General features: G+C 46.8%; 1 protein-coding gene across 1 annotated transcript in view; it reads right to left on the reverse strand.

Moving 5' to 3' along the window:
* Positions 1–4,465, reverse strand: part of GSN (gelsolin) — a 37,319-nt gene extending 32,854 nt beyond the window's left edge. The window contains exon 1 of the mRNA XM_072985205.2: positions 4,312–4,465. The gene's annotated coding sequence lies outside the window, so the exon portion shown is untranslated. The remainder of the gene's footprint in view (positions 1–4,311) is intronic.
* Between the last annotated feature and the right edge of the window lie 4,120 nt (positions 4,466–8,585).

Raw genomic sequence — 8,585 nt, forward strand, 5'->3', positions numbered from 1 at the left:
ACAACCCTGGTCTGAAGTTAAAGAAAACCACTGCTGGGTCATTCATAACTGACAGGTGAAATCTATGCCCAGTGACATTTTTGTTGTTGTTGATAAACACAACCTACCTGGTGCTAAGTAAGCCAGTTATCCCCTGAAATGTGATAAGATAAATTGAACCTGGCTGAAACTTTTTAGCAAAAGATTAGAAGGCCAAGGTATATATGTTATCAGCAACTGTTTGGTGACTGGCTAGTGTTGATAATGTAACCGCCACTCTCTGGCCTTCTTGGATATTTGCTTTCCCTCTGAACTCATGGTTGGGGACCCTACTTTCACCCATCTATCTATCTATCTATCTATCTATCTATCTATCTATCTATCTATCTATCTATCTATCTATCTATCTATCTATCTATCTATCTATCTATCTATCTATCTATCTATCTATCTATCTATCTATCTATCTATCTATCTATCTATCTATCTATCTATCTATCTATCTATCTATCTGTCTGTCTGTCTGTCTGTCTGTCTATCTATCTATCTATCTATCTATCTATCTATCTAATCTATCTATCATCTCTGTCCACCCGTCCGCCCGGCTGCCTATCTGTCTGCAGATAATTCTAAATATTGGTTCTTGCATCTGAAGAAACCAGCTACAGCCTCAAAAGTTCATGTTTTTATGAATGATTCAGGGGGAGCCACACTAAGGCTTGCAAGAAATAAACCCACTGCCAAGAGGGAGAACCCACCAGGATTTTTTGCAAATTTTTTCCAAGGACAATTCTTCAGTTTTTCCATTGTGGGGAGGGGAAAAAAGGGCATGGGGAAATTGGGGATGCCTGGAAAAATTGTCTAACGAAAGATTTCCTCTTTTTTCCTTCATCGTCATAACTATTTTGCCTTTGGATGTAACGGTTTAAAAGAATTATGTGCCGCTCCACCCAGAGCAGTCTTCTAGTCCCTTCTTCTTCTTGCGCTTCTTTCGCTGTTTATTTTCACTCTATTTTTACTTCCACGTTTTATAGCAAAAGCCTTCAGGCTTTTGACGTTTTCTGTGGTTCATGATTTTTTTCCCCGGCTTTAATTCGTTTGCTTTTGCACTTCTTTGGCCACCAAGAAATTCTTAGCATCCCTTTCTCTTTTGCCATTAGAGCAACGTTTTTTTAAAGACAAAACGCTTCATGCACTCAACACGTCTTAGGATGAAGATTTTTTAGATGATCCCTGGAATAAGAAAACAGTAATTCTGCTTCAGTGTGTCAGGTTCTTTCTGACTCCTGGAAACCCTATGAATTAACAGCTTCCGAACAGTCCTCTCATCAACAACCCTGCCGACATCTTGCAGAACCAAAGTCATGGCTTCCTTTATTGTCAATCTCTCTCACATTAGTTCTTCCTCTTCTCCTGCTGCTCCTGAGTTTTCCTAATGAGCCTTGCCTATGGCACCTATACTGTAAATTTGTCTCTCCTAGTGTATGTCTTTCTGCTTTTTTAAATGTATAACTCTCAAACCCAAGATGTATTTTACCTCTCAAGTGCTGTCACCTTCATGTGAGGTGCATAGGGGGAACTTGGGGGCATAACTGCCTATGAGCTGCAATGCATTGGGGGCAGGGTGCTTGCAGCTTGCTCTTTAGTCTTACATTATAGCTACTGTTTCTACAGAACAAAAGCCTTTCTAGTCTAAAATCTCAGCTATTCCAAACAGATGCTGTTTCATGGGGGGGGGCAAGGAAAGGGTGGAGAGAGCAGAGTCCGCCTCCCCCCAAACAGCTGATTTGGTGCTATTACTGTTTTCCCAAAAGCATTCTGTGCAGCTCGACAGCTGCTTCGGGAAACGAGAGGCATCGTTCCAAAAAACGCCTACTTCGCCATGCAGTTCCTTCTCCAGCTAGGGAGAAATGCGCAGAATGCCGGCTTCTCTAGGCGTACCGTCATCAGCTGAGCCGGATTCAACAACTCTAGGCTTCAAGCTAAGATTGAGCTGCGATAATGTGCAGAAGAGCGGGGCTGTTAAGAAAAGTGGCAACCTTCCCTCTGGAAGCAAGAGGCAAAAGCAAACTTTCTGCACGCTTTCAAATACTTTTTTTTTTTAGCACGAATGCCAAATCACCATCATCATCATCAAAGTGGTTGGAATGCCAGGAGAGGATTTGTGTATCTTACCAAGGCACTTTTGCAACGTGAGCTGCTTCTTCTTTTTAATTCCTTCTTTATTTAACCACCCTGAATTCTGGTCAAGGTGACGAAGTAAAGATTAAAGAACCTGACTCAGGGAACTACTCTCTGTGCATCGTCCACACTTTCTCTCGTTTCAAAAAGGAAGTTGGTAAGGGTGCTTCCAGACCCGAAGCTTCTAGACAGGAAACCATTACCATATTTGCAGACAGACTTTCAAAAAGTGGATCTTGGAGGTAGGGGCGACCCACCTTCTGTGCTGCATCATTTGTGTGCTGACACTTTCCTGCAACCTTCAATGGGCAGGGAAGGACATCATCCCACTGTCTAAAAGAAAATCTTACTGCCAGCTCTGTTGGCATCTGTATATAAAATGGTGTATTTTGGGGGGGCTTCAACCTCCATTGTCTCAGGCGGCCAATTGTCTTGGGTCAGCGTCACCAGCCAAAAGACGCATGTCTTTCTGTCTTTAACAACAACAATCCCCATCTTAAAACTGCAGAGCATGATCCCCCCCCCAGGTCCCAAAGGGGGAGGAAAAATTAAAAGAGGGGAAGAGAGATTAGAAAGCAGAGGTAGGCTATTTCCAGTTGGAACAGGTTCCCTTGCAATGACAAGGCTTCAAAAACAGGATCCTTTACAGGGTCCAGAAGCACATTTCGCCGGCTGCCACGCTGACTATCTCCCCTCTTCACTCTTAGCAGAAGGAAGACAAAAATAGACGCACAGCGCCGGGAACTCGGCCTCTGCCTGGAAATCTCCAAAGTGGGGAGGGTGGGGGAGAAAGGAAAGAAATAAATGGTGATGATGATGCTCTCACTTTCCCTGCTTTAAACTAAAGCATCCAGCCAGCCCGCAGACTCGAGACTGACCACTGATCTTTAGATTTGTGAGTTATAGTTCCGTCCCCCTGCTCCTTTTTAATGTTTCCATTCCATTCTACTCCCTCCCAGTTCGAGGCGAACGCCTCGTTCACACCCCTGCCTTGCTTGATCTCCACAACAGCCCTGCAAGGTAGCTGATGCTGAGAACGGGAGGGACGGATCCGGCCTCCCACTTCCCAACCACCATGACAAAATCTCGAAGCGCCGGTGCTCATCCTAACGGTTCCCACTGGCTGGTAAAAAAAGAGTCTGGAAAATGCCAGCAGTGGGGTCGGTCCGACTCAGGAAGGAGAAGCGGGTCTTTGGCGAAGCTAACAGCTCTTGATGGCTCACTGGAAGCTAAAGAACTTTCAAATAACTGCAGGGAGAGCTTGCAAAGACATGGGGCTCCTGGCAAACATCTCTTTCGCTCCCAGGATTGCCCCCAAGCTCAGAAGGAATCAGGAAGGCAGATGTAGATGAGAGGGGTGGACCCTGCTCCTCAAAAAGTCTCTAGGGCTTGGACCCTGGAAGTCCCGGTTCCACTACACCCCTGCTCCCACCCTTCCCTTGGCTCTCCCGGGCGCACCAAGGCATATTTTCTCTCCTGCAGGCTACAAGTCCGACATCTGTCGCCCCTCTTTCTCTAGCCTCAAGGGCTATGGATCAGACCAGGAAATGCGCGCGACCGGCGGGCCAGCCGGGGGCGCGCCCAAGCCGGGCCAAGAAAGCGCCGCTCCGACCTCGCCTTCTTTTTTCAGACCATGGGGTGTGTATGTGTGTGCGCGCGTAAGGGGATCGTGCCCGTGGATCGGGCCGGCGCGCACGATCTTCTGGTCCCCTCGCCCTTTCCCTACGCATCCCATGGGGCTTTTTTTGGAGAGGAGGGTGATGATGATGACCAAATCCTCCCCCGTTTTGGAGAGGGCGGTTTTGATCTTCCCCTTGCTCCGTCCCCGAGCCTTCCCCCTTTTCCCCCACCTCGTTACTCCGTTACTGAATTCTTTTCCTAAAGTTCTCCCTGCGCCCGCCGCAGACAAAGGATCGCTCGCTCCCTTTCTCTCTCTCTCTCTCGGGCATCTTTCGCCACCGAAGCAAAAAAAGAGAGAGGACGGCGGTCGGGGGAGAACCGGGGTGAGGGACAGCCCGGGGCAGCTCCGGCGCTCCGGTTTGCCCAGCGGAGAAGACCGAGCCATGCCCTTCCCTTCCTCCCTCCCTTGGATCTCTTTGCGCGCATCCCCTGCCCGCGATCCTCCCCCAGGGCTCTCCTCGGAGGTCCTACCTGGCGTCTCAGCGGGCAGGACAAAAGACCCGAAGGAAAGAGCCGCCGAGTCGGGCAGATGCGGGGCTTGGCGAGCTCTGAGCAAGAGGGAGGGAGAGAGAAGGGGAAAAGATCTCAGCTGGGCTGGGCATCTCTCTCTCTCTCTCTCTCCTTGCGCCCGGCCCACTCCGAAAGGAGGCGAGGGGGGGTGGAGCCTTCTGGGTGGGCGGGGCCTGTCTGCCGTCCCCTCCTTTGGGGCCGCCCGAGGCAAAGGAGGCGAGGATCTTTCTCCCTCCTCGCTCTTTCAAGGTCTCCTTCTACTCCCCCCCCTCCAGTTGCTTTTAACAAATGCCAACTGGACTACCTGCTGGTTTCCCCCCCCCCTTTTCCACAAAAGGGGTGCATCTTGCACCCCCCCTGAAAGTTTGCAGGGCATCCCCAGCCCCTCCTTAGCAAGAGGAGACGCCCAGAGGAGACAGATGCTCAGCGATTTCCAGCTGGGAGGTCCCCCAGATGTTCTTGCCTTTAAGGGAAATGTGCATTTTGCTCAAAAAGTTTGGAGCCCCTGTTTTGGGTGGCGAGAATCAGAAGGGCAGAAAGATGGAACCTCCTAAGGCAGAGGCAGTGTACCTATTTTTCCTTAAAGACAAGAGCTGCCCGCTGCTATGCCAGCGCGTGTGTATATAGGCACACATTTTTTTTTCACCAGCTGTCTGGATTGTGCATCGGACGGCAAACATCTGCTTCCTGTGCTTTTGCAGACAGCAGACCTTTGAGCTCTGAAAGGAAGTGGCCGGTTGGCCCGGCCCGATCCTGACATTTTTATGGGGCTGCACCCTTTGCAAGGGGCAGCAAAGCTGACAAGGAGACACCCTCAAGACAAACACTTTGAGTCTGGCATCATGCTTTTTTGCATTGTAGAGGAGCTGAAAATCAGAGAGAGAGTTGAAGATAAAAAATCAGGCAACTTATTCACATCTGTGCCTTAAGAATTTCAACAGGTTGTGCATATAACACGGTTTGCAACCTCGCCTTTTGTGTTCAGCCACATGCTAACGTAAAAAAAGCCTTGGCCGTAGGTTCGGGCAACTTTCCCCTCCTGATGTCCACCAGATGTTTTGGGCTATAATGCTCAAACACTGGAAGATCATCCTCTTAGAACTGCAGAGCTGGAAAAGACCTTATGGATCACTGGATCCAGTTCCTGTCAAGGAGGCCCAGTGGGGAATCGAAGTCCCAATCTCTGGTTTTGCAGTCAGATCCCACAGAGCTATCCAGAACATGGGATATGAACACTGTCTTTGGCATGTATAGTGCATACTGAAAACAGTGAGGATCCGCCTTTTTGGCCACGGGTGAGGAAGTGCTATGTATGAAACCCAAGCCAACAGTGGTAAATTCTTCTCAAACCCACATGACATCCTTTGCTGTCTGCCAACCACTTCCTTCTTCTGCATTTACTTCTCCTGGCTAATTTCTCCGCCTTTTCATTCTATCGCATTCATCTCCTTGTGGTTGCTGGATTGGGCTCTGTAGCCAGATCATGCGCTTATATTTTTGTGTTAGGTTTCCGTGCTTACTTGAGAATTGACTGTCTTGTCTCTCTATGTTTATATATGTGTGTGTGTACACACACACCTACACAAACCGTTGAAAAGAAGAAAGGAAGAATAATATTTATTGCCTAGTTCCGATTTCTTCAGCCACAATGCCTGCAACTGTGTCGGATTCAAGCCCCCATCGTCCACCTGCTAGCTGGGGATGATGGCGATTGCAGCCTTGCACATTTGGAGCTATGCTCATTAAATTCTATGGCCCTAAGTCCCAACACTTTACAGGGAGACAAATTAGCCAGAAAGAAGCAGGACAGGTACGGGGGAATTATAACTTTGCAGGTGTTCTCAAACAAGGCCATGGTGTACAAACCTGGTGTTTTTCATGCTGATGCATCACATGTTTTATCAGTGCATGTAACAAACAAACAAGAACCGTCCAGTGAGTTGCAAAAAGAAACAAAAAGGGAAAATACACAACCATTTAAGGTTGCAACGCTGTTTCTACGGAGCAACCCCTATCAGGCCCACCAAATGGAAGCTGACTTTCCTTCTGTACCTCCTTTTTCCTGGACAACGTTGTACGGGGCAGTATCTCACATCAAGAATACCGCTGTGGTTTTTTTTCCCCTTTCCTGGCTTGTCCCCGTTGCGTGCAAAACTTTGCATGGTGCTACGATCAACCCAAAGCCGTTTTCTTTCTTTCTTCTTCGGAGACAAAGCAAATGTTTCTTATCAAGATGGTGAGCTTTTGAATCCGCCCTGGTTTCAATGTTGTAAACTTGCTAAGAACAATAACTTTTTAGTGACATTCCAGTACACAGTTTAAACAATGCTGATTGGCAATTTGGTATGAAAATTGCTTGCTAATGAAGTAAACTGCTAAATGTATTCTCGAAGGCTTTGACGGCCGGGATCCGATGGTGGTTGTTTTTCGGGCTGCCTGGCCATGTTCTGGAGGTTTTTCTTCCTAATGTTTCTCCAGTCTCTGTGGCCGGCATCTTCAGAGGACAAGAGTCAGAACTCTGTCTGTATCCCACACACTGCACCAGAACACAGACAGAGTTCTAACTGAAGATGCCGGCCACAGAGACTGGCGAAACATTAGGAAGAAAAACCTCCAGAAAATGGCCAAACAGCCCGAAAAACCTAAACTGCTAAAACTGATGAATCCTGGAGCTTAATTTTAAAAATAAATAAATTATGAAACTGCTCTTTAACAAACCAGGCTTATCTGTATTTATATTCTGGGTGCCCTGTAAAGGTTTTCTCCAGTCTCTCTGAGCAATTGGCCGGCTCAGGACCGGCCCTATCATGAGACAGTTGGGTCAAGTCTCAGTTTTGGGACGGGTCTTAGGTACTTAGCCTGCTTTTATTATGTTTTTAATGCCAGGGATGTGGTTGTAGAATGGTTGCAGAATTTCCAGCGTTGCATGTTTGTTATTGTTCCTCAGGCGGCGAAATGTTTTGCAAGGGCTTCAGACCTGCATTTTCTGTTCTGCTTGCTTATCTACAGGTCTATGAATTGTGCAGGGTGGGTTTTTTTTTCCAATCTGTGTGGTTGCCCAGGTCACAAAGTAATCCTGAACGACAACCAATATCTTTCTTTATCCCTATAAGCGCTGATATATATATTTTTAGACACTTTGAAAAACCGTGAAACTGGCCGGTTGAAACATCCTCTTCTTAAACTACTCATCCTTTCCTTTTCCTTCTGCCAAACCCAAAACAACTCCATAAATTTCCTTTCAAGCTGTTCTGCGGTGCCATGTGACTGCCCCTTAGTGGCCACGGGAAGACCGTTCGCCAGATCCAATTCATCATCATTAAACTGGAAGGTGACAGCATCATTTCCTTATTTTCAGTAGATTATGAGGTTCAGATTTTAATCACCCTCCCGGACCTGTTCATCAGCGTGTGGCCTCTTAGCCATGCATTTCACATCCGCCAATGTTATGCCATGCTGTGAACTGGGTTGTGTGTCATTTTTACCCACACTTGATGCTTTTCTTGGGCCAAATAGATATTTTTCTCCTAAACAGTGCAAGATTCCCAGTTTCCAAGGTCTTTTGATCATCGACAGCGACTCAAAAAGCAGAAGGTTGAAAACTGGAAAAGTCCTTGTTATTGCTGCCAAGGGATGTACTGTTTATACTGAGCAGAGTGGGCAAAGAGTAAATAATCTTAAGAGCATTCTTCAATATTGCCTGTGATGGCTAGCCCAGACGGGAGTTGCCGTGTCGAAATGCTTGCACAGATCGACACAGCTACAGCTTCGAATATCTGGAAGGCCACATTCAACCGATCCAATCCAAAGAATACACCCCTTGATTTCTGAGATAAAGGAGCCATGGCTTCTGCTCCACAACGGTTAACAATACAAAATAGCGAACAACATTCATATTCTTATAAAATAACGGTCCTCTGGATCTTTTAAGATGGGTCTGGGGAAAAGATCCACGGTCTCTGTGCTGAAATCTGGGTGCATAAATGGGATCTATGACTGGATGGGGGGGGTTCTGCAAGAATCCCACAAAAATATCATAGACAATAACGAGGATAAGTTCTTGATTTCATAGATTGCTTTCTTCCTTTTAAGACTACCATAATTTATTTGGCATAAGCTGTTGTGCCTTATAGCCCACTTCTATTATTTTAGTTAAACATATATTCCTCTCTTTTTTTAATGATGCAGCAGTGCTTATTTTCTTTTAAAAGAAATATTGAGCTGTTGCCTTGCGT

This window comes from Pogona vitticeps, chromosome ZW-PAR, assembly GCF_051106095.1.
Source record: "Pogona vitticeps strain Pit_001003342236 chromosome ZW-PAR, PviZW2.1, whole genome shotgun sequence".
Classification (NCBI taxonomy): Eukaryota; Metazoa; Chordata; class Lepidosauria; order Squamata; family Agamidae; genus Pogona; species Pogona vitticeps.